The sequence below is a fragment of the Heteronotia binoei genome, chromosome 19, assembly GCF_032191835.1.
Source record: "Heteronotia binoei isolate CCM8104 ecotype False Entrance Well chromosome 19, APGP_CSIRO_Hbin_v1, whole genome shotgun sequence".
Taxonomy (NCBI): Eukaryota; Metazoa; Chordata; class Lepidosauria; order Squamata; family Gekkonidae; genus Heteronotia; species Heteronotia binoei.
The window spans coordinates 20,955,486-20,982,552 of NC_083241.1; positions in this window are offsets into that span (position 1 = coordinate 20,955,486).

The window sequence follows — 27,067 nt, forward strand, 5'->3', positions numbered from 1 at the left end:
CCGTAATAGGCTGGCTCCATGGTACACCTCAGAGCTACGCCAGCTGAAACAGGGACTCAGATGACTAGAGAAGCGGTGGCGGCATACTCGTGACGAAGTGACGAGAACATCCTACAGAACGTTTATGAAGTCTTATGAGATTTGCGTCTGCAAATTCACGCCCGGCACAATTATTTAAGATAATTGAGAATTTGACTACTCTGCTTCAAGGCAGACCAAACATGAGAGAATTGGAAATAGGCTGTGAGGCTTTTGTGAAATTTTTTGCAGATAAAATCTCGTCGCTCCGCCAGGATCTTCCCGCTACATTGGATGCAGTACAAGAACCCGAGGCTCCGTGCCTGTCCTCTGACTTTATCTTGCACCACTTCGACACACTTAGCCTAGGGGAAATCGACGGAATTCTCTCTACTGTGCGCCCTACAACTTGCAATCTAGACCCATGCCCCTCCTGGCTAATTAAATCTTGCCAGAGGGAGCTTAGATATCCTGTACGGGATATCTTAAATAGATCCCTCTTGGAGGGGCAATTTCCAACATCCTTGAAAGAGGCTATGGTCCGCCCTCTCTTGAAAAAAAGGGCAGCAGATCCGGCCGAATTGGCGAATTACCGACCGGTCTCGAACTTACCATTTTTAGGTAAAGTTATTGAGAGGGCAGTGGCACTACAGTTACAGAGTTTTTTGGATGACGCTTCCGCCTTAGTCTCCCACCAGTCCGGCTTTTGTCTGGGCCATGGGACGGAGACAGTGCTGGTCGCCTTGGTGGATGACCTCCAGTGGCATCTGGATCGAGGCGGCGTGGCAGTGCTGATGCTGTTAGACCTGTCGGCTGCGTTCGATACGGTCAACCATCGGCTACTGGCCCGCCAGCTCGCCAACACAGGGATTAGGGGGTTGGCCTTACAGTGGCTTACAGTCCCTTGATGGACAGGGACAAAGGGTGGCAATTGGGGGAGAGCTGTCCCAGAGGCACCCACTAGTGTGCGGGTGCCACAAGGGGCAGTTCTCTCTCTGATGTTGTTTAACATCTACATGCGCCCCCTTGCCCAGATTGCTCGGAGGTTTGGGCTTGGGTGTCACCAATATGCAGATGACACCCAGCTCTATCTACTAATGGACGGCCGACCTGACTGCGTCCCAGAAAACCTGGACCTAGCACTACAGGCCGTGGCAGGCTGGCACAGGCTGAGTGGGCTGAAGTTGAATCCAACGAAGACAGAGGTCCTTTGCTTGGGTCGCGGTGCCCCGGGAGGGGTAATCGCCTTGCCGGTTCTTGACGGTGTGCCGCTGGAAGCGGCCCATAGGGTCAAGAGCTTGGGGGTTCTTCTGGAGCCTTCATTATCAGTGGAGGCACAGATAGCGGCCACTGTCAAGTCCGCATTTTTTCATCTTCGGCGGACGAAGCAGTTGGCCCCCTTCCTGGAGCGCCGGGACCTAGCAATGGTGATCCATGCTACGGTCACCTCGAGATTGGATTACTGCAACGCCCTCTACATGGGGCTGCCCTTGTGCCGAACTCGGCGGCTGCAGCTGGTGCAGAACGCGGCGGCTAGGCTGTTATTGGGACACCCAAGATGGGAGCACATACAGCCGGGGCTGCGCGGACTGCACTGGCTGCCGGTGGTGTACCGAGTCCGTTACAAGGTGCTGGTTATCACCTTTAAAGCCCTATATGGCCAAGGACCTGCCTACTTGAGGGACCATCTCTCCCCATATGAGCCCCAAAGAGCGCTGAGGTCAGCCGGGAAGAACCGGCTGAATATCCCTGGGCCAAGGGAGGCCAGATTGAAGACCACCTGGGATCGGGACTTCTCCATTGCAGCTCCACTGCTATGGAATCAACTCCCGGAGGAGGTACGGGCCCTGTGATGCTTAGATCAATTCCGCAGGGCCTGTAAGACCTACCTCTTCAAAATAGCCTTCACCAAATACCTGTCAGGCAATGTTTCATTGAAGTCTCTTTGCTTTATAAATGTATTAAATCCTTGCCTACCAATATCACTGCTGAATAAAATGCTATGCTACTAACCCATGTGTCCTGCAATGAGGGGTGGGAATGGAGGCCGCCAAAACTCCAAAGGCCAGTAGGGCCTTTGAAGTGCAAACCGCTCAGCTAGCCTCTCTGGCGCCTCTCGAGCAAAGCAAGGACATCACGGAGGGAAGGAATGTAACCATCACCGGTAAAAGATAAGCGAGTGTGTGAAAGTGTTACTTGAAGGACCAACTGTAGTTTTATTATGAGAAGTAGTTTAAAGCCCAAAGCCTTTGAAGTGTATACATAAATGCCAATGGTTCAAGCTATCTGTTATCAGTTTCAATGAATCCATGTAGAGAGTAACATTGTTGTAATCAATAAATGAAACTTAGTTTTTAACAAAGACAAGTCTGATCATTTTGAAACTGATCCATGTGGGACAAAGAAGCCTACGCAGTAACCTTTGCGCTAAAAACATGGCTGTCGTGGCTGGAAGGGCTTATCCCAAGAGTGCTTATTATTATTATAACCCTAGACTCTAACACTGGTTCTCAGTATTCAGGCCAGGTGATTATGGAGGGTCTAAATGAAGCCCTCACACAAGCATATCCTTGGTATTTTGAAGGAAAAGGTGTAAGAACACACCTGAAGATATTTGTCCGATTCGCAAACTACAGCAGAGTGCAATCTTGTGTTTCTGAAAACCCTTGAAATGTTGCTGAGGATTCTGTCAAAATCCCCTTCACATACCTTGCCACTGAGCAGTGACATACAGATCCCATTTTATACCTTCCAGACCACTTTCATCACACTGTACAGCAAAATGTTTTTGCTCTACCAAAAAGTGTTATCCAGGCGGGTAGCCGTGCTGGGCTGAAGCAATAGAGCCTAACTTTATTCTACCAAAAAACTTGAAGCCTTCTTTAAACAACTTTCTATGAGCAGCAGTTATCACAGAGAGAGCCCTCAGCAAGCAGTGGAAGTGTGACCCCATGGCCAAGGGCCAAGCAAACAGCTACTGCAAAATAGCATTCTACGGAGGCACTGAGTGATTTGTAGGGAAAAGCCAGCACACGTCCCATCTGTGGCACAAAATGTGTTCAAGATGCTGCCACTCCACAACATACTCCAGAAAACCAAGATTCTGACAGTTTTAAAATTATCCCTGTCAGGCTTCTGAATGATTTTTCCTTGTTTCTTTTTTTTTTTTTTTTTTTTTGGCGATTTCATGCTCCTAACCTTCCCTACTCTTCATTCACCCTGGAATTGGATTGTATCAGCTCAGTGAATCTCTACAAGCCTCCAGGTAACAGCAGCACACTCCAGGAGGCTTCTAGCCATCAGGCTCCTTTGAACCTTGCCCTTTGCCCCCCAAGTCGGAATAAAGAGACGGACACAATTAGATTGGTGAAACTATGGGCTACTTTTATTAAAATAACCAGCAACGGCAAGGGCAACTGAACTGCGGCCAGGTCAGAGCCAGGGGTCTCCTCAGACCGCTCCCCTGCCTTTTTCAGCGGGCGAGAGACCCGGCCCCCCAGCCAGAGCTGTGAGCCACTGCTCCCGTTAGGCAGGCCCAGCAGGGAGGCTCACACCGGAGGGCCCAAACACCAGACGCGAGTCTCAGCGAAAGGCACCCATCCAATCGAGTCTCCAGGACAATCTGCATTCACATACCTCGGGCCACACCAAAGGTTGATCCTGCCAGACCCCTAACTCCCCAAAAGGGGGAGACTAACCGGTCCTCCCCAGGCCACATGGTGCCATAAACCCTGTAAAACCTTCCCTAAAAAGTGACCAAACTCTACCAAGGCACCAACCCAAAGCCAATTCCTCAATCCACTGATATGCTATGCAGGGTAGACAAAAAACACCCCCCAGTCAGGTGCCGAATACCCGGAGAGTAAAAAATTCCTACCCGGCCCCTCCAAACGGAAGCGACCAGCAAATGTCTGCATAACAAACAGGGCGGGTGGGTGGGCCGACAACGCCGAGAGGACTGCAGCGGCGTCAGACGGGGCTTCAGCAATAGCGCTGAAGCCCCGCCCCCTAGAGACGCGCTCAAAAGCGTGCCGAAAAAGTCCGATCTCCCTCCAGGGGGGGCAAAATTCCCCCTCTAGCCACGCTGTGATGCAGCGGGCTCAAGGAGGCTCCGTTCTGGTGGCTGTACTAAGCCAAGACTAGTCACCCTGTGAGCTCCTCAGTTCTCACCTGAGACACAGAACCTGAGACACAGAACCAGGCCTCATTTGGGACAGAAGCTCATAGGAACAGAGCTCCAGAATCTCTAACTTTTGTGTTCTTTCTTATCCCTCCCCCCACAATACTTCCTTCTGGGCGCCATTGTTCAACCCCCCGGGATAATTTTGCTGAACTTTTAAGATTTGACAAACTTTGTAATATTTCCCCCCCACAAAAAATGGGGAAATAACCAAAACATATAAAGCAGACAGATGGAAATCTTCATCATGTCACTGTGGCCACATAAGAGAAAGTGATTTTAAAAGTATGATGGGAGTAAGGTTTATTATGACAATTATAATTCAAGAATTTAAGTTAGATGCTGAGTTTATATAATTTAGTGCACCTTCCGGTGATGCCAGGGATGTGTGGCAGATGCAAATGGGTTGTGCTAATGAGCTCCGGCATCTCTTTTTCCACAAAATGACCCCTGCATGGAACCACTACACCTCGCTGCCCCCTTCATAATAAGCTTGCAAAACAGGCTAGGTGCTGAGATAACCATTTAGTCCAGGGAAGTATGTGGCTGAGGACAGATTTCAATCTGGGTTTTTCACCTCCCGGTTGAACCCCCACTTGAAGCACCCCTTCAGATTTGGAAGCAGAAGTGCCTCATTTTTTAACCGCAGTATGAAGGTATTATATAATGTGAAAGCCCATTCAAGAGGGATTTGGAGCAGATTCCCCACCCCCACCCCACCCCTTATTTACAATGCACAGTAAATTTAGCTTCCCCAATGAAAGGACATTCATTGTCATGGGGTTGAGGCTTTCAAAAAACTCACTTTCTGATCAGAATAAAGGCAGCCTGCTTTTCTAGGCTTTGTATGCTCTTCCCCTGCTGACAGCTTTCCAGTGGCAGCGTATTATTTGGTCTGTGTGCTATACAAAGCGTCTTAATTAAAGGTTGTCTAAAAATACAGAACTTTTTTTCCCCCAGCAGCCACATCTGCCATTAACTCTTCTGACATTGTGGGAAAGCATTAAACAGTAGCAATATATATATATAGCTTTACAATACAACAAAGAAGAATTCTGTTCTGTTCTGTCTTTGGGAGAAGTGGTTCAGAAACAAAATGACTGACAGACTCAGCTCTGGGTGAGATAAGAAGAAAGGCAAACTGGAGCTTGGAAGAGTCACTCTGATCAGTGAGCAAGCCCCATTCCGGTGGAGGTGGTGTTTGGTGAGGTACCTGACCTGCTGTGGTGAGGAACAGACACACTGCCTGACTGGAACAGCACAATAGTATGTTCCCCTGTCCAGAATGCCACATTCACACACAGGGTGAACCCTAGGCAGCTGGGCCAGCCCTGCCACTAGGCAAACCAAGCATTTGCTTAGGGAGCCAGTGGACTGTGGGCACCAAATTGGACACCCCCCCATGTGACTTAGCAAGGCAACCACCCACTGGCTGCCTCTCCAAGTTCCCCATGCCTCTTGGGAGTCTCCTGAGAGGTGCGGAGGCAGGGGCTTTCTTTCCTGGAGATACTGGGGATTGGACCTAGGACATTTTGCATGCCAAGCAGATGCTCTGTAACTGAGCCATGATCCATCAAAGGGAGCAGAATATTTTTGCTCACGACTAAGCTTTATTTACATGGATACTTATACCTGCCTTTCTCCCCAATGAGGATCAAAATTGGCTTACAGCCTCATTCTTCCTTCAACCATTTTAGCCTCACAACAGTCACCCTGCGAAGTAAGTTAGGCTGAGAGAGAAAGATTGGCCTAAGGCCATCCAGCAAGCTTCCAGGGAAGAGCGGAGATTCAGATTCCAAGACCAAGTCCAATGCATTAATCACTGTTCTCTGCTGGCTCTACAATGTTTGCAGCCAATTTACCCACCATTAGACAGATTCATGGAGCCGAGTCGATCAGTGGCTTCAATAATGGCCATTAGAAATACCCTATCTAGATGCAGGCAACCTCTGAATACCAGTGCCAGTTAGGAGGCAACATCTTGGCCTCTGTGCCCTGTTTGTTAGCCCTCTTGGGCAACCGGGCAATCATTGTTTGAAAAAGGATACTGGACTAGATGGACCAGTGATTAGATCCAGCAAGGTTCTTATGTTCATATAGTGCCAGTTTCATTCATTCATTCATTCATTCATTCATTCATTCATTCATTCATTCATTCATTCATTCCTGCTGGGTTTTTACTGACATGGGAATCAAGGGGGAGGTATGACTCTTGTATTTCTGTCTCTGTGCTCATTCTCTCACATGGAACCCAAATGCTGCCATCAACCTCAATGCCTTCGCTCATCAGTGTAGCCAATGTAGAGCAATAATCACTCTAAACTGTGGAATCTTGTGAGCAAAAATTCTACTTTGCAAGCTGTGACGGAACCAGCCCGATTCTGCCTTCAGACCCGGTCCCGTCAACTCCCTATTGAGTCACCAACTCCTGGAGGGAGCTATTTCTCTTCCGGCCACTTGGGCTCGCTGCCACCACCTGCTCAGTCTAGGGGTTCGGACTGAGAGGAACAGGACTCCCAATCCCCCTCTCCAGCTATGAGGCCAGGCCTCAAGGTCCTCTGCCACCCTGTACTTGGGTATCACAGAGACCACAGCACTTCTTTGGAGAACCCCTGGAGGATTGGCACCTTATCCAACTGCCTGCCTTCCCCCTTCCCCGGGGCACCCTTCATAAAGCAGCGTGGTCTAAGCGGTTGGGATCTATGTGGTACAGAGTTTGACTGCCAGCATTCAAAACAGTAAAAATGTTTAATAAGAGGAGAAAGAAAAATAAAAACAAAAACAGTTACATGTAAAAGTTTAGCACAGCACCTGATCGGCAACAAGAAGGGCAAATAAAAGGTGGATTTAAACGCATCCTCTCGTCCCTGGTGTAAACTTGGTCTACCTTGTGAATTACTTACTCGGTCTGACTGCCTGGGGGCCTCTTCCTCTTGAGTAGGCCACTCCCACAGTCAGGAGCCCACAGACTCACAACCTCTCTCTTTGAGGGCCAGCTGCGAACTGCCTTTCCCCACCTAATTCAAATTAAAAAAAACCAAAAGAACTTCCTGCCCCTCTAGGAGGCCTTCCCCCTAGAGTTGCTGGTTTAACTCCAGAAGGGAGGAGGGAATGAGGGGAAGGCTAAAGAACTTCCTGCCCCTCTCGGAGGCTTTCCCCCTAGAGTTGATGGTTTAACTCCAGAAGGGAGGGGGGAGTGAAGGGAAAGCTAGGCCACACAGCCTGCCTAGTAGTTTCATGTTCCCCTCCAACCAGGCACCAACATTAACCAAGATGGCGTTTCTCCACACAAGCTACTGGCATTAAAGTTGTGAGCAACTGCATACAATAGTTTGCTCTGGTGCCATTTTCTTGAGCTAAGACAAAAATGTGTGAGCGGGAGGTTAAAAAACTGAGCTAGCTCACACTAACTCAGCTTAGAGGGAACACTGCCTGAGAGAAGGTAAAGTCTTCCTTTTTTTCCCCTTGCATTCAAAATGCAGCAGAGAATTTCCTGCTGCCTTTCCAATGTAAGTCAACCACCAGCCTCTTTAGCATCCACTCTGAGCTCCAGCATTTCACAGATGCAAACAAGGACATGCTTGTAACATATCTAATTCTCATACCCGCAAAGACTGCCACCTCTTGACATGCATGGGAGGAGGCTGTACTCTGCTGTGTTCACTTTGTGTTTTTATGTTCAAAATCCCAGCAAGAAACATGTGAAAACAGCTGGCTGGGCACTGCAATGCAACTCCATAGTTGCAAATATTAGCATGCATGCGCACTAGAGAGGAGGCATCCCCACAGCCATCTAGTTTCTACAGACCCCAAACTATGTAAACTGTGAGTACTAGCCCTGTATACATAGCATATTGGTATGCAAGGCCAGTGCAGGTAGTGGTGGGGGAGGGAATGAGAGCAACAGCACTCAACAGCACTCACCCAGATCTTCAAGCAGAGGTACACTCTTCTAAGTACATTGCTTAAGATCCCGCAGGCAGGCAAACAACTGATGTTCTTGATCACAGACACAGAGCCTACCAACACACCCTAATCCTCTTGGGAAATACTCCCTTGCAGCAACCTTCCTCATATACAGAACAAACACAGAACTTTTGAGAAGGCCATTAAAAAAAAAGAAGCTAGCCAAACTTCAACATTTACTCCTTGCTTTTAACGCTTCTCAGTTGTTTTCAATTAAGATAAATGTCAGATAGAGACAATAGCATTGTGTTTGAACTCCCCTCCATTCAATATAAGTGGATTTAAACAGGAAGCTGGCGGTCTGTTTGAATCTGCGACTTGGCATTAGAACCAAATGCAGCTCTTTAATCTCATTTGGGTACATATACTGCATTCACTATTACCTTAAGAAGCCCATTGCAAGATTTATGGATGCCATCAAGTTCTGTCTATGTGGCTCCTGCTTTTTCTCTCTCTCTCGGTGGGGAAAAAATAATCTCTCTCTCAACTTCTTAAACCTTGCCCCCCCCTCCATTTATCATGAAAAACTATTACACAAAGTTATTTTTGCCATTGTGGTGTAAGACTGTTTTTAGACGTACAAGCACTTCTTAGAATAATAGAAAAAGAAAACACAAATTATTTTTTATACCCTGCACTGATTTTTTGGGGACAAAGTTTTTACTTAAAAAGAAAATCTGTAGCTTGAAGGAATTGATTAAACAAACTCAGAGGCACAGATATTCTTTGACTCTTATCACTCCCTCCTCCTCTTGCATGCATTCAGCTAATAAAACAGAGACTCGATGGCCATCTGACAGCAATGCTGATTCTGTGAATTAGACAGATCATGAAAGGGAGGGCAGGAAGGGCTGCATCAGGGCTTAGTTCTCACAGTCCCTTTTTACATGCCCAGAACGTTGCATCAGAGTTTAGTTCTCACAGCCCCTTTCTTACATGGCCAGCATGTAAGACTGATCACCACTTTGGGGTCAGGAAGCAATTTTCTCCAGGCCAGTTTGGCCAGAAATCCTGGATGTTTTTTGCCATCTTTTGGGAATGGATCAGGGGGTCACTGGGGGTGGTGGGGAGGTAGTTTTGATTTTCCTGCATTGTTCAGGGGGCTGGACCAAATGATCCTTCCAACTCTATGATTCTAAATGATTTTATTTTTGCAGTAAACTGGAGTCTGCATTTAAACCTAAAGTGGCATTCCATAGTTTATGCTTTCCCTGGAAACCAGGATTCCAGAAAGTAGGGAACCCTTGTTAGCATATAAACCACAGGTCATCAGATCAGACATAACAGTAAACAACAAAATACAGTTTCTTGCAAAAGTAGAACTCCTCTATTAAGTTGCCTGTGCACAAGAATAGCATTGGCTGGTTTCCTGCTTCTAATATATTTGAAGAATAGCATTGGCATTTGAAGAATAGCTTTGGTATATAGATCAGATAAAATATATACCACAGGTTAGGAAAGGCACAAACAGGTATAAGAAAAGGCCTGCATGGTTAACAAAGTAATGGAAGTTGTAAAAGGTAAGAAGGACTCCTTTAAGTGGTGGAAAGCTAGTCCAAGTGAGATTAAAAAAAGGGAACACAGACTGTGGCAATCAAATGCAAGACTATGATCAGGCAGGCAAAAAGGGACTATGAGGAGCATATTGCAAAAAACATAAAGACTAACAATAAAAATTTCTTCAAATATATTAGAAACAGAAAACCAGCCAGGGAGGCAGTGGGGCCCTTGGATGACCAAGAGGTAAAAAGATTACTGAAGGAGAATAGGGAAATGGCTGAGATGATGAATGCATTTTTTGCCTCCGTCTTCACTGTGGAAGACGAGAAGTGTTTACCCGCTCCAGAACCACTTATTTTGGAAGGGGTGTTGAAAGACCTGAGTCAGATTGAGGTGACAAGAGAGGAGGTCCTACAACTGATTGTTGAATTAAAAACTAATAAGTCACCAGGTCCGGATGGCATACATCCAAGAGTTCTGAAAGAACTCAAAGTTGAACTTGTAGATCTCCTGACAAAAATATGTAATCTTTCATTGAAATCTGCCTCCGTTCCTGAGGACTGGAAGGTAGCAAATGTCACCCCCATCTTTAAAAAGGGTTCTTTTTTTTTTTGAATAAACAATTTTATTAGTAACATATGGTAGCAAAACTATATCTACAACTTATAAAAACTTAAAGAAAAAGAAAAAAAATTCTACCCCATATCTTACTTTTCCCCCACCCCTCCCCCCGTTACTTGACCCCCGCCAGTGTTATTTACTTAAAGGAAACAAATATTAAAGGTACCCTTAACTATTAAAAAAAACCCCAAAGTTATATTCTTATTTTAAAAAACTTAATCATTATCAAAGATTGTCCAATGTCCTTTTATTTTCCACTCTTTTTCTACGTATCTTCTGAACTTCTTCCACTCCAACTTAAAAAGTTCCAAATCATAGTCTCTTAATTTTCTTGTTAGTTTGTCCATTTCACTCCATGACATAACTTTTGTAATCCAATCCCATTTCTCTGGTATTTTTTCTTGCTTCCACAACTGCGCATACAATATCCTAGCAGCTGAGAGCAAGTACCATATTAAAGTTCTGTCTTCTTTTGGAAATTTTTCCATTTGTAATCCCAGCAGAAAAGTCTCTGCCACTTTATTGAATTCATATCCCAAAATCTTAGAAATCTCTTGCTGAATCATTTGCCAAAACATTTTAGCCCTTTCACAAGTCCACCACATATGGTAGAAAGAACCTTCGTGCTTTTTACATTTCCAACACCTATCTGGCATCTTGTTGTTCATCTTTGCTAATTTTTTTGGAGTCATATACCATCTATACATCATCTTAAAACAGTTTTCTTTAATACTTTGACATGTTGCGAGTTTCATAGAATTCTTCCACAAATATTCCCAAGATTCCATCTTTATTTCTTTATTTACATTAATTGCCCATTTTATCATTTGAGACTTCACTACTTCATCTTCTGTAGACCATTGTAAGAGTAATTTGTATACTTTTGAAATTAATTTCACATTATCTCCAAGCAGAACTCTTTCCATTTCTGTTTGCTCTTTCCTTATTCCTTCAGTTTTGATATCATTCTCCACCAAACTTTTTATTTGTTGCATTTGAAACCAATCATATTTGTAACTCAGTTCTTCTGCAGTTTTCAGTTCTATTTTTCCACTTTGTATTTTTAGTAGCTGATTGTATGATAGCCGTTTTTCTTTGGCTGTTTTAGCCGTTATCTTTATCACTTCAGCTGGCACTATCCACAAAGGTCTCCTCTCATCACGATATTTCTTATACTTTATCCATGTATTTAGTAGATTACTTCTTATATAATGGAGAGAGAAAAGGCCATCCATCTTCTTTTTTTCATAATATAAGTATGCATGCCAGCCAAATTTTTTTTCATGGCCTTCCAACACTAAAAGTTTTTTATTTAACAACGTTATCCATTCTTTCATCCATACTAAACAAACTGCTTCATGATACAATTTCAAATCTGGTAATTGGAATCCACCTCTCTCTTTTGCATCTGTCAAGATTTTCATTTTAATCCTTGCTTTCTTCCCAGCCCACACAAATTCTGAAATTTTCCTTCGCCATTTATCGAACTGTTTAGCATCTTTCACAATGGGAATAGTTTGAAACAGATACATTATCCTTGGTAAAATATTCTTTTTTATTGCAGTTATTCTGCCCAACAATGACAAATTGAGCTTGTTCCATTTTAGCATATCTTCCTCTATTCTACGCCATAACTTCTCATAATTATTCTTAAACAAATCAATATTTTTCATTGTTATCTCTACCCCTAGGTACTTTACCTTAGAAGTAACTTCACAGCCCATTAGTCTTTGTAATTCTTGTTGTCTATTTATCTGCATATCCTTGCATAAAATTTTAGATTTTTCTTTATTTATATAAAGTCCCGCCAACCCCCCAAACTCTTGTATTTTCATTAACAACAAAGGTGTAACTTATAAACATTATGTCATCAGCAAATGCTCTGTACTTGTAGGTATATCCTTTTATTTGTAATCCTTCTAGATCTTTTTCTTCTTGAATCTGCATCAATAAAATTTCAAGAGTCATTATGAACAACAATGGTGAAAGTGGGCAGCCTTGTCTAGTACCTTTGCTGATTTTCATTTTGTCTGAAAGATCTGCATTAACACACAACCTTGCCCTTTGTTCAGAATATATTGCTTTTATCATTCTTATAAAGCTTTCTCCAAGCTCCATCTTATCCATTACTGCAAACATAAAGTCCCAGTTTAAATTGTCAAATGCTTTCTCTGTCAGCGCAGGGTTCATCGAGGCTTCAATAATGATAGGACTCTTTTCTTTTGAAAATAAGTTTCATTTATTGAATACAACAATGTTACTCTTGCAGAAGGTCTTTGAGAGTGATAACACATAAAGAACAAGCACTAGCATTTATGGGGATACATCAAAGCCTAGGGGTTTTAAATCATTCTCATAATAAGGTTGCATTCTGCCTTTCAGAGGTGTTTGATTCACACGCCTGTTATCTCTCCAGTTGGGCCATCTCCACTCCCCCTTCTAGTTGATGTCCTTGCTGGCGCCTGGGAAGCGGCCGTGTATTCCTGCACTTCAAACACCCTTTATGGCTTCTGGCGCCCAACTCCCTCCTCCCTTTCCTTCCCCCCTCAGGCATGCCTAGAATTCTACTGGGGTTCAGTGGTGTTAGTTACCAGTAAATAAACATTGCAGATAATATGGTTAGTATCAATAGAACACAATAGAACACAAGCTGACATTCTCTGCATCCGCAAAGAATAATGCTACTTCTTTTTCTGGATGTCTTTCGTAATATTCTACAATATTTACAACAGTCCTAATATTGTATCTTATTTGTCTTTTGGGAAGAAAACCAGCTTGATCTTCATTTATAAAATTTATCAAATATTGTTTAAGTCGTTCTGCCAGAATTCTTATAAATATTTTGTAGTCGTTATTCAAAAGCGAAATTGGTCTGTAGTTTTTCACATTTGTGGCATCTCTATCTTCTTTAGGTATCAAGGAAATAACGGCTTCTTTCCATGTATTTGGTACATTCCCTTTTGTTCTTATTATATTCATCAACTTCTGCAATTTTGGTATTAATTCATCCTTAAGAGTTTTAAAATATTTAGCTGTATACCCATCTGGCCGGGAGTTTTCTCATTTTTCATCTCATTGATTGCTGCTCCAATTTCTATTTTTTTTCAATTGGGTCGTTCAAGACTTTTCTCATATTTTCAGTTAGGGGCTCAATTTTTAATTTTTGTAGATATTCAGCTACCTTCCCTCTCTTTACTTCAGCACCTTTAAACAGCTTGGCATATGTGGAGAAACACCATCTTAGAGTGCTGGTGCTTCATTGGCAGGGGTCAGTAAATCCCTCAGCAGGCTTTGTAGCCTCCCTCACTCCCCCCCTCCCTTCCAGAGCCAAACCAACAACTCTAGGGGGAAAGTCTCCTAGAGAGGCAGGAAGTGCTTTTGTTCTTTGCATGTGCTAGGCAGGAAGGGAGGCCAGATTTGAACTGGGGCTCGAGCGAGCATGTGGTGAGCATGGAGGCTCCTGCCTGGGAGGCCCCAGGCAGGCAGACCAAGTAAGTAATTCTCAAGACAGGGCAAGTGTAGACCAGGGACAATACGATGCGTTTAAAAAACACCTTTATTTTGTTATGCTGTTTGCTGTGCGTGTGCTGTGCTGTGCTAACTTTTTAAAGGCAACTGTTTTTGTTTTGTTTTTCTTTCCCTATCTTTTTCTCTTTTAAATAAATGTTTTTTCTGTTTTAAATACTGGCAGTCAATCTCTGTACCACATAGATCCCCAGACCGCTTTAGACCACGCTGTTTTTAAGAAGGGGGCCCCAGGGAAGGGGGAAGGCATGCAGTTGGATAAGGTGCCAATCCTCCAGGGGTGCCCCAAAGAAGCGCTGAGGTCTCTGTGAAACCCAAGTGCAGGGTGGCAGAGGACCTGGAGGCCTGGCCTCACAGCTGGAGAGGGGGATTGGGAGTCCTGTTCCTCTCAATCTGAACCCCGGGACTGAGCAGGTGGTGGCAGCGCGCCCAAGGGGCAGGAGGAGAAATAGCTCCCTCCAGGAGTTGGCGACTCAATAGGGAGCTGACGGGACCGGGTCTGAAGGCAGAATCGGGCCGGTTCCTTCACAGCATAGTATTTAAAAAATTCTCTTTTTATTCACTTCTTGAGCAACTACTTCTCTTCCATCTATCACAATGGAATTATTTTGTTTTCTCTCTTTTTCTTCAATTATTTTGTTTTCTCTCTTTTTCTTCAATTGCCACGCCAAATACTTTCTCGTCTTATTTGCCCCTTCAAACGATTTCTGCTGAAGCCTTTTCAGATTCCATTCCACTTCTTTGTTTAACAAATGTCTCAATTGAGTTTGTAATATTGAAATTTCCCTTAGAATTTTCTTTTTCCCTGGTCTTTTTCTCAGCTCCCCTTCTTTTTTCTTTATTTCATTTTGAATGTCCAATAATTGTTTATCTTTTTTCCTTTTGTCTTTGTTGTTCAGAGTAATCAACAACCCTCTCATTACTGCTTTATAAGCATCCCAGACCATCTGAAAGTCAATATCTTCTTTATCATTCACTTGGAAAAAATCCTTAGTTTCTTTTTCTAGAGATGTCACTGTTTCTTTGTTCTGTAGCAAATCTTCATTTAGTCTCCATCTCCTCAATCTTTTAGATAATTTTGTAATCCACATTATTAGGTTATGATCAGCCCCAATTTTAGGTAAAATCTCTATCCTCCTTGTTATGAGACCTAAGTCTCTAGTTCCCCACAACATGTTAATTCTGGAAAAAGTCTTATTTCTTGCAGGAAAAAAGTATAGTCCCGCACTTCAGGATTAAACTTCCTCCATACATCTTCTAAATTTTCTTGTTTAACTAATTCGAAGAAAGACTTTGGCAATTTCCCTTCTTTCCCATCGTTTTTTTCCCCTCCAGATCTATCCAGTGAGTTCTCGACTGTTCCATTAAAATCTCCCATTAAGAGTATTTGATCATAAATCAACTCATCCAACTGTTGTGTAATGTCTTTTAAAAAAGCATCCTTTGCACCGTTAGGTGCATATAGTCCCAATAATGACGTTTTTTCCCCACTTAATATTATCTCAACTGCTATAAATCTTCCATCTTTATCTTTAAATACTAACTTTGGCTCCAATTCTTGTTTAATATAGAAAACTACTCCCCTTTTCTTCTGTTCAGCTAATGAAAAAAATTCCGTCCCCAATTGTTTGTTCCATAAAAATTTATAATCCTTTTGTTTAATGTGTACTTCTTGCAAACAAATTATATTACAATTTTGTTTCTTGATCCAATGAAATGTTGCCCTTCGTTTTTGTGGTGAATTTAGTCCATTAACGTTCCAAGACAATAATTTGTAATCCATCATGGTGCAAATTGTAATTGCATTTGTAATTGTAACTCTCTTCCCCTGAAGTTCAAAGCTCAAACCTTCGGGTATTATCCATCTGAACCTCGTGCCATTGTCTTTCAGTTTTTCTATCAACTTTTTGTATGTTCTCCTGTCGTTTATCATTTGTCCTGGCAGTTCCTTCATGATTCTCACTTTACTGCCTCCCACTATCAGTGACTTTTCAAAGTTTTTGTTCATGATCCTTCCCACCATTTCCTTTGTCATATATCTTATAACAACATCTCTTGGTAAGTTGTTTTTCTTGGCAAAAAGTGAATTAACTCTGTACATGTGATCATACATGTTTTTGGTCTCATCAGGGTCTTCTTCTAAAAATTCTGCAATTATTTTTATTATATATCCTTTCAAATCACCATTCTCTGCTTCATGTACTCCTCTCAGACGTATCTGAGTTTCCATTAATTTGCAGTCGTGGATTGTCACTTTTTCTTGAATTTTCAACAAGGTGGTGTCATGTACTTTTACTTTCTCTTCCACCTCCTGCACTTTTTTAGCTGTTTCTTCAGGGTTGTTTTTGAGATCTTCCACTTCTTTTTTAATCTCTGTGATAATTTTTTCCTTTGATTCATCTATCATTCTCCTAACTCGTTTCATTATTCTGGCTTCCATGGCATCCAATTGGTCCTGCATTTTCTCTAATGAAAGAGTCCTTTGTCGGGTCTGCCTGGGTTCAGACATTTAGGCAAAAAACAAAGGGATAGAAAAAATTAAAAAAAAATAAAAACCCCAAAAATTTTGGTCTCACAAATTACAAGTTTAACTACCAAATTCAAAAGATCTGAATTTACTCTTTTAGTTAAACTTTATTCTATCTTCCTCTGAGCTTTCTAGACCAAGATATAATTTTTTTTTAAAAAAAAATTACACCTTTAAAAAATGACGAAATTTTTGTTCTCACCAATTTGCAATCTGACAGTCAGGTTCAATAGAGTAGGACTTGCCCTTTCCAGCAAGCCCAATTTCGCTGGTTTCTGAGCCCCCAAAGTCAAGATATTTATTAAAGAAATCTCTAAATTTTCCAAAATGGCGGCCACAATTTTTTACTCCTTCAAAAAAAATTTAAAGTCACCCTAGGAGCCCACAAATGATGTAGCCAATAGTTCTTATCTTCTTACCCTTTTTCCAGTTGATTCTGACAATTTTTAATGTCCCAGATTCTTTTAAAAACGATGTTTTGGATTTAGCCTCCCAGCAATGGCTGCCTATGTTTCTCTATGATATAGAGTAGGCTTTTTTCTGTACTGCTTCCTGCCTCTTTCACCATCAACTCTCATGAAGATCTCACGATACTTGACGTACTTCCTGTCTTGCTCAGAAGTGCTGCAGGTCTGTTCCAATGTGACGCAGTTGCTTTTACTTCAAAACCACAGATAGACTAAACAATGAATTCCTTTTCACTTTTTAGCAGTTTTTAGCACTGTCCTTTATATTTAAACAATCCAGACTTCACCCCTTCCTTCTTCTTCTTGAAAGCTTTCTATTTTTCTTTTTCCCACCTTTTAATTTTGTCCCTTTAAGCTATAAATAGCTCCGGAATGAAAAGAAAACTTCTGTACCTTTTCTTCCAATTATCCAAGTTTCCACTGGTCTTTCAAAGCTTTAATTGTTTAGAAATGTCCAAGAAGGTTAGGATCCTGACGAGCTTATGTCAAATCAATGACTCTGAGAACTTTTGCAGACGTTGACTATGCAGACTTCACGAGACCCCTCAAAGCCTCAAAGAAGACCCTCTCCAGAGCTCCCTTTCAGCCAAGTTTCAATGTTTCCGTGCAAGTCTTGGACCTTTCTCTCACTGAGAAAAGTAGGCAGTAGGCATTAATTTGCCTTCTACTACCCCGAACAAAAGTTTCAGCCTGCTCCCGTTATGAGAGGCAGCTCAGCTTGGCATTTTCCTTTCCCTGGAAGTCTTTAAAAAGGGTTCCGAAGGAGATTCGGGAAATTGCAGGCCATTCAGTCTGACTTCAATACCAGGAAAGTTGGTAAAAACCATTATCAAGGACAGAATGAATAGGCACATTGATGAACACAAGTTATTGAGGAAGATTCAGCACGGGTTCTGTAAGGGAAGAACTTGCCTCACTAACCTGTTACAGTTCTTTGAGGGGGTGAACAAACGTGTGGACAAAGGGGACCTAATAGATGTTGTTTACCTTGACTTCCAGAAAGCTTTTGATAAAGTTCCTCATCAAAGGCACCTTAGTAAGCTCGAGAGTCATGGAGTAAAAGGACAGGTCCTCTTGTGGATCAGAAACTGGCTAATTAATAGGAAGCAGAGAGTGAGTATAAATGGGCAGTCTACGCTAATATATACATTGTGTGGCTATATCTTGGCCACTGTGTGACACAGAGTGTTGGACTGGATGGGTCATTGGCGTGATCCAACATGGCTTCTCTTATGTTCTAAGAAGTGGAAGCAGAAACAACTTTTTTTGGCCTTCCAGGCTTTTGTGGGGAATGGATATGCCACACAACATTATTGCTCTAATGGCAAATCAAGACCCTCTCCAACTGTTTTTTAACCTCTTATTAACCTCCCGACATCTAATATTGCAATTTCTAGTCTGGGAGATTCCTAGAGATTTGGGGGTGATGCCTGAGAAGGGTGGAGTTTGGAGAAAGGCGGGGACTAGGGTTGCCAGCCCTGCACTGGGAAATACCTGGAGATTCTTTGGGGGGGGGTTCAGGAAGGGAGGACCCTTTGCATGGTACAATGCCATAGAGTTTCTCCTCCAAAGCAGTCCTTTTTGCCAGGTAGAGCTATGCAAACTGTTATTATAACCATATTCAGCAAAAGGTAGTGGCGCCGCCCTGCTGAAAATTAATAAAACAAGGTAAAAAAACAATGGCTTTTTCTGTCCTAGCAGCGACCTGGTGGAATCAGCTCCCTATGGAGGTTCGGGCCTTGCCAGATTTGTTGCCATTCTGGAGGGCCTGTGAGACGGAGCTGTTCACCAGGCCTTTGGCTGAAGCAGGTGTCCTTATTTTGTTACACCATCTAACTGGTCTCCCAACACTGACTGCCATCTGGACTGCTAAAAAAAACGGGCCGATATAGTTGACATCCTTTGGACACCTAAGCTGTGAATGCATGTGTCCACACTATCCATGCTGCCTTAAGTTAATTCTGAGCTAATGGCTTAACTGTTTTAATTTCTTAATTTGTTTTAATTGTTCAACTGTTACATTGTTTATTTATCGATTGCTGTATTGTTGGATTTAATTGTTTTAACATGTTGGAATCCTCCCTGAGCCCATTATGGGAAAGGGCAGACTATAAATTTACAGAAATAAATAAATAAATTTTGTTCGATCACCTGATTAAGGTGTACTGTTTAGCCGTCAGTTTGTGGATGATAGTCAGAGCTGAGTCCTTGCTCCGTCTGAGTTAATTTACAGAACACTTTCCAAAAAAAGTTGGAATGAACTGCGGGCCCTGATCCATGATAACCTTGTCAGTGAATGAGTGCAATCTCACTATGTGTTGGAAAAACAAGTGTGCCAGATGCTTTGCTGATGGTAGTTTAGAGCAAGGGATAAAATGGGTTTGTTTGGACAATGTGTCCATGACAACCAATGTGACTGTTTTCCCCTTGCTCACCGGGAGGCCAGTGATAAAGTCTATAGTTACAACAGACCATGGTCTTTTGACCATTTCCAATGGTTGCAGTCTTTTTTCATGTGGGGTCACCAGAATTGCTGCTGCACTAAGTGTAACATCTTACCATTGTCAAGTCTGATGTTTCAATAAAGCCAAAATGTCCAGAAAGTTTGTTGCCATGACAGTGCTGCAACATCTTCTTGCAGAGTACTTTGGGAACATACAATTTATTGTCCTTATACCACAAATTCCCACCTCCCAGTTTCACATCAGGCAGCCTTTGGTCTTCCTCTTCAACTTCCACAGCTAGTCGGAACCTCTCCCCACACTGCGATTGGTCGGCAAGGCAGGATTTCTGGCTGCATGTCATCACTGCTCCTCCCAAATGAGAGGGCATGAGTAGAGTGTCAATTATCTTCTCCTTCTTGCTTTCATGTTGAGGGAGGTGGGATAGGCATCAGCCAAGAAATTACACTTTCCAGGGAGGCGGTGTAAAGTGAAATTGAATTTCACATCCACCCACTTTTCCAGTGTGTTCAAATCTCATTGAATTCTAACTTCTGGTGTGTTCACTCCTCCCCTCAATTTGGTGTCATCTGCAAATTTAATGAGCAGCCCCTCCAGATCATTGATAAAAATATTGAAAAGTACTGGGTCCAGAAATGAACCCTGTGGCACCTCCCTCCATTCAGATGAAATGCCATTGACAACTACTCTTTGAGTGTGATTCTCTGACCAGTTCCCTATCCACCTAACTATCCTAGAGTCTAATCCACAGTCCTCTAGTTCAGGGGTCCCTAACTCCCGGGCCGCGGACTGGTACCAGTCCATGGCCTGTTAGCAACCAGGCCATGGAGCAAGGCAGAGCAGCCCCCCGTGCCTTCCACCCTCCCAGGACCCAGGCAGATGAAAGAGGCAGTGCAACTTTGCTCCAAAGCACCACATCTTTCATCCGCCCAGGACCTGGGTGGGTGGAAGGGGCAGCGAGGCAGTGACCTACCCCTCATTTAAAGACCCCCATGGGGGGCATGGGACAGAGTGTGGGAGGCAGCCTAGGGTGGCAAAACCCCCAGCACCACCCCTCCACCAGTCCGTGAAAAAGCTGTCTTCCACGAAACTGGTCCCTGGTGCCAAAAAGGTTGGGAGCCACTGCTCTAGTTTGCCCATCAGAACATCATAGGGGACCCTATCAAAAGCTTTACTGAATCCAGGTCAACATTAACAGCATTCCCTCAAGATGTTAGTTTTAAAGCCCTCTTGATGAATCTCTCCAGTTTTTGCCACACATTGAACATATGAACATATGAAGTTGCCTTATACTGAATCAGACCCTGGGTCCATCAAAGTCAGTATTGTCTACTCAGACTGGCAGCGGCTCTCCAGGGTCTCAAGCTGAGGTTTTTCACACCTATTTGCCTGGACCCTTTTTAGTTGGAGATGCCAGGGATTGAACCTGGGACTTTCTACTTACCAAGCAGATGCTCTATCACTGAGACACTGTCCCTCCCTCTGACATTCTTCCCTGACATTGACAGGTGAAGTCCATCTTGTGCTTATAGGCTGATTAGCAGGACAACCAATAGCCTAGATGCTGCCCCTTGCCTACTACCACGTCTAGATGAGCCTGTATTCTTCTGCAGGCAAAATGAGAATGTTTTCTTTTTGAAGCAATTGTTTGCCAAGCCACAAGGATGTTGTCATTTATTTACTTGAATTTCTTCCCCCTCCCTACACACACACACACAACTCTCCAACAGGAATAGATAATTTAGGAGAGGAATCTGTGTAGGTTTAGGAATGTCCCCCACTTTTTGGCCTTACCTTTTGGCCAAACAGGGAAGACCACAGAAATTAAATGTGACCCAGAAGTGATGTAGGCACATTGGGGATGTCAAGGGATGATGCTGTGAGTTTTGGGCAAACCTCTATGGTAGAAGCTAATTCTACCATATAATTTTGCCCCAAAATCAGATCATCCAACATCCCTGACATTCCTGTGTCATTTCTGGGTTGTGTTATCATGGTTATGTTAGGCATTCCTTCCAGCTCCTGGTAAGCTCACCCCCCATCCCCTGCCAGCAGGTCCAAGGCAACCCTAGCTGGGTTACACAATTCCTCCAGGGGAATTGATATCTGTAGTCAGCTTTAATCCTGACACAACTCCAGACTTTGCCTTGATGCTGGTAACCTTAAACATTTTTCTGAAGATAATCTAAGACTCCATCCAGCTTGACTCAAAGAATTGTTCTCTTCATAGGGAACACTTTCCCTATGAAGAAAGGTTAAAACACTTGGGGCTCTTTAGCTTGGAGAAACATTGACTGCGGGGTGACATGATAGAGGTTTACAAGATTATGCATGGGATGGAGAAAGTAGAGAAAGAAGTACTTTTCTCCCTTTCTCACAATACAAGAATTCTTGGGCATTCAATGAAATTGCTAAGCAGTCAGGTTAAAACAGGTAAAAGGAAGTACTTCTTCACCCAAAGGGTGATTGACATGCAGAATTCACTGCCACAGGAGGTGGTGGCGGCTACAAGAGGGGATTGGATAAAAATATGGAGCAGAGGTCCATCAGTGGCTATTAGCCATAGTATATATATGTAAATATGTGTGTGTGTATACACACACACATATACTGGCCACTGTGTGACACAGAGTGTTGGAATAGATGGACCATTGGTCTGATCCAACATGGCTTCTCTTATGTTCTTAATTAGCAATGTTCACAGAATACAGTTATCAAGAATTTTAGTTTTTCATTTTTAAGGACTAGAAGCTTGGCTTTTTAGGAAAACATGGAAGAAAAGCTTGAAGTAAGCACACCAGGCCAAGTGAAGGAAATTGGCCCTACGTGGGGTGGAGGAGACACAGAACAGGACAGAATTTATATGTTCTCTAACTGCTGTGCAAAAGAGGGAATTTTAGGTAACCCCTGCACTGACAAAATTCACTACCCACATTAAACCAGAGTTCTGCTTTCCTTTCACCTGCTAAACCCATGCAGAGGATTCCTGCAATGCCAGGAAGAAGGAGAAAGGGTTTATAGGGAACAGGGGAAAAAAATGTGGCTTCCCTGCATGTTAGACGTGGGTCAACAACATGCATTATTGACTTCTGGAAAGTAATCCAGCAGTGATTAGCCTTTCTTCTAATACAATCCTGTGTCTCTGCCACTTGGCTCCTGGAACCTTTCCTTTCTGCAAATTCAATTTGCTGCTCAGGAAGAGAAGTAGTAAGCCATTAAGCACACTTCCCAGAGACTTACAAATCAACAGGTTGTCTGTTGTTTCACTCAAAGTCCATCTCACCGTAGCATATTTATCAATGGCCTCTTTTCTCTGTTCTTGTGGCTGTCAAGAGAGGTTGTTGCTGAGATAAAATTGACAGCCAGTTCTGCAGTGTCTCAGAACAGTTGCCACCTCTCATCTGCTCTGGCCTTCTGAATACTTTGAAAAACAAGGAGTAAAAAATTAGATGGACAATGGGGACCATGCGCAAAAGAGGACAGCTGATCTAGTCTGAAGCCCTTCATGACTGGAAACCCACATATCTGAAGCCCTGTTGCCTAAAAAGAATCCAATGAGTAAATGAGCTCTCAGTTAGCTTCTTCTGAAGGTACCCTTTCATGTGGTTGTCTCTTCCTTCTCTGTTACACTGCCCTTATATTTGCAGTTGCAAAGTAAAATAAATATGGGCTTTTCCCAGGAAAGTGTGTGAAGCCAAGGCACTTTCAGTGTTGGCTAAAAAATTATACAGAAATTCTTACTGAAATTAGTCTAGTGTTCACCAGCAATGCTGTACAGGGACCATGGCCATCTTTTCCAATTTAACTGCACCTTCCTGCCATATTGGATTTTTGCTAACAACCTTAAATCTCTGAAAAACTCTTATGGCTTTGACCAGAAGTGGTGTCAGCACACTAGCATGAAACCAGCATGCACCCTTGTTCCCTTCCAGCGTTTTAGGTTCAGCAAACAACAAACAAGGTTGCCAGCAGTCTTCCCACTATAGATTTGGCAACATTGTCACCATTGAGCTCAAAACTCAGTCTGAGTTACATGACATCATGTAGTATGAACTCAGATTGTTCTGGAGGATGGCGATTTTAGGCTCTTTGGAAAGGGCATGCTTCAAGCGTCAAAATCCAGTGGTCAAATAATAATTTAGTGAGATCAAGTCAAGAGCCTATATTTGCTATGGGAGGACAGTAATGTCAGAGCATAGAGTGGGACCAAAGCTCCGTCAGAGGGCCAATATGTTGGAAGACGTAAAGATGGCAAAAGCAGTGCAAGAACAACTTGATGCCATGGAGGCAAGGTTAGTTAAAGTGATGTAAAAGTTTAATAACTGATAATGTTAAAGAGTTAAAGGACATTAAAACAAGTGCAGAAGCAGTAAAGATGGAAATTAAGAAAGAGAGTGAGGATCTCAGAAAAGACTCACAAGCAACATTAAACAAAGTACACATTGTGGAAAATAAAGTGAAAGATCAAGATTTCATGATTAACAAGTTGCAGGAGAAAGTAGTTCTACAAGACTGTAAGTTAATGGAAAACCAGATACATTTGAGAGGAGTGCCTGAAAATGAAGAAGTGGATTTGAAGACATACATAACAGGAATAATTGCTGAGTTTTTGGATATGGACCCTGAACATTCTGGTCATCTTTATGATTATATATAGAGAGTCAATTCAATGTATGCCAAAAAAAAAAAAAAAGCTACCAAGAGATGTGGTAGTAAGATTTGTGTCAAGGGATATGGTGGGAAGAATCCAAAGTAAACAATTTGAAAAAGCTTTGGAAGTGAATGAAAATAGAGTGAGAATTATAAAAGAATTGCCAAAGAAGGTCATAAATGACAGAAGACTATACAAGAAACTGACTGATAAATTGCGAGACAGAGATGTATGATACAGATAGATTCTACCAGAAGGCTTAAGCTTTGAACATGGAGGCAAAAGGATTATGTTTAATAATGTTCAAGGAATGAAAGTTTTTTGAGGAACATAGGGACTTTGATGATACAGAATAAAAGAAGAATCATTATGGATTAAAAATTATTATTTTGGAATGTAAATGGACTAAATTCATCGCAAAAAAGAAAGGGTACATTTCATTGGATTAAGAAACAAAAATGTAACATAATTTGTCTACAGGAAGTACATATTAAACAAGTGGATTACAAATTTTTATGGAATAAACAATTGGGTAAAGAATTTTTTTCCTTGGCTAAGGAGAAAAAAAGGGGAGTGATTTTTTATGTTAAGCAGGATTTGGATCCAAAATTGATTTTTAAGGACAATGAAGGAAGATATTTAGCTGTGGAAGTGACAATGAATGACAAAAAGACATTGTTGTTGGGACTGTATGCCCCTAATGGGGCGAAAGACTCCTTCTTTAAAGATATTGTGCAACAACTAGATCATGTGACTTATGAACAAATAATGGTAATGGGAGATTTTAATGGAACAATTGTTAATGATCTGGATAGATCAGGGAGACCAGGGAAAAAGAATAAGGAGGGGAAGTTACCAAAGTCATTTTTTGATTTAGTAAAAAAAGAAAGTTTAGAAAATATATGGAGGAAATTTAATCCTAAAGTGTGGGACTATACCTTCTTTTCAGCTAGGCATAACTCTTTCTCAGGAATTGATATGTTATGGATGACAAAAGATCTAAGATTTATGACAAAAAAAATAGAGATTCTTTCTAAAGTTGGAACTGATCACAATCCATTGGTGTGGTCGGCAAAGAGTGTGAAAAAGATCAAGAGATGGAGAATAAATGAAGATTTGCTACAGAAAACTGAGATAGTTGTGTCTCTTGAAATAGAAACTAAAGCATTCTTCCAAATAAATGAAAAGGAGGACATTCAATTTCAAACTGTGTGGGACGCATACAAAGCAGTAATGAGAGGTATTTTAATTACAATGAATAATAAGGATAAAAGGGCCCAGGAGAAACAAGTGTTGGACATTCAAAAAGAGATTGGGAAAAAAGAAAAGGAATTGAAAAAAAGACCGGGGAAAAAAGAAATAATAAGGGAAATTACAATATTGCAGAATCAATTGAGACATTTATTAAATAAAAAAGTTAAATGGAACCTTAAGAGACTTCAACAGATCTTTTGAAGGAGCAAATAAGCCTGGAAAATACCTGGGAAAGGGAAAATAAATTTGTGAACAAAATTATATCGGGAGGTAAAGAAATTGTTGCTCAAGCAGGAATTAAAAGGGAATTTTATAAATATTATGCTAAATTATTTCAAGCTCAATAGGTGGATAAAAGAAAAATAGATGCATATTTATGGAAAATTCAAGTAAATCCCTTAACAGATAATATGGAAAGCTATTAAATGAACCAATTGGAAAAAATGAAGTTGAAGCAGCCATAAATTCAATGAAAATGGGAAAAGCACCGAGTCCAGATGGTTTTACTGCAAAATTTTATAAAGTCCTCGCAGAGATATTGGTATCTAAGTTCCAGAAGCTGGTGGACATCATAAGGATTGATGGGATAATTTCAAATATATGGAAGGAAGCTACACAACAAATGTAAAAAATTATAGACCGATTTCATTACTTAATAATGACTATAAAATATATGCTAGGATACTAGCAGAATGACTCAAACAGCATTTGAATAATCTTATCAAAGAAGAACAAGCAGGATTTCTACCCAGGAGGCAAATGAGAGACAATATCAGAACTGTTATAGATATTGTTGAATATTATGAGAAGCATCCGGAGAAGGAAGTGGCATTATTTTTTGCGGATGCAGAGAAGGCCTTTGATAATCTGAATTGGGACTTTATGTTTGCAGTGATGGAGAAACTGGGATTGGGAGAAGACTTTATAAGAATGGTTAAGGCAATTTACACTGAACAGCAAGCAAATATAAATATAATTGGTTTCAATTACAACAAATTAAGAGCTTGGTGGGACATTAAAAATGAAGGTATAAGACAGGAACAAACTGAATTAGAAAAAATGCTGTTGGGCGAGAATGAAAAATTGATCTCAAGGACTTATAAATTATTATTGAAGTGGTCTACAGAAGAGGAAGTAGTTAAATCTCAAATGATAAAATACAAATGGAAATACAAATGGAATCTTGGGAGTACCTATGGAAGAACTCTATGAAGATATTGACATGTTATAATATTAAAGAAAACTTTTAAAATGTTGTACAAATTGTATATGACACCTAAGAATTTGGCAAAAATGAACAATCAGATGTCAGATAGATGTTGGAAATGTAAAAAACATGAAGGATCTTTCTACCATATGTGGTGGACCTGTGAAAAGGCAAAACAATTTTGGTAAATGATCCAGAAAGAAATGTCAGAAATTTTGGGCTATGATATTAAGAGGTTTTTTTGTTGGGATTACAAATGGAAAGTTTTCCAAAACGAGATAGAACAATGGTGTGGTACCTGCTTTCAGCTGCAAGGACATTGTATGCGCAATCATGGAAGCAAGCTAAAATACCAGAAAAAATGGGACTGGGTTTTAAAAGTTTTGTCATGGAGTGAAATGGACAAACAAGAATCTTAAAAGACTATGATTTGGAGAAGTTTAGAAAGGAATGGGAGAAATTTCAAAACTATGTTGAAAAACAATGGAAAGTAAGGGGACATATAGTTATTTTTGGATAAAAGTTGAATGGAATAATGGACTATAGTATAAAAGGTCTATAAAGGGAATTTTTTTTTTGAAAAAATGATGAATTCATAAAGTGAATGTTTCTTATTTTTTGCTTTAATCTCTTCCATTTTGTTACAAGGTTTTAATATGGAGATTCTTGATTTATTAAGTTACCTTGCT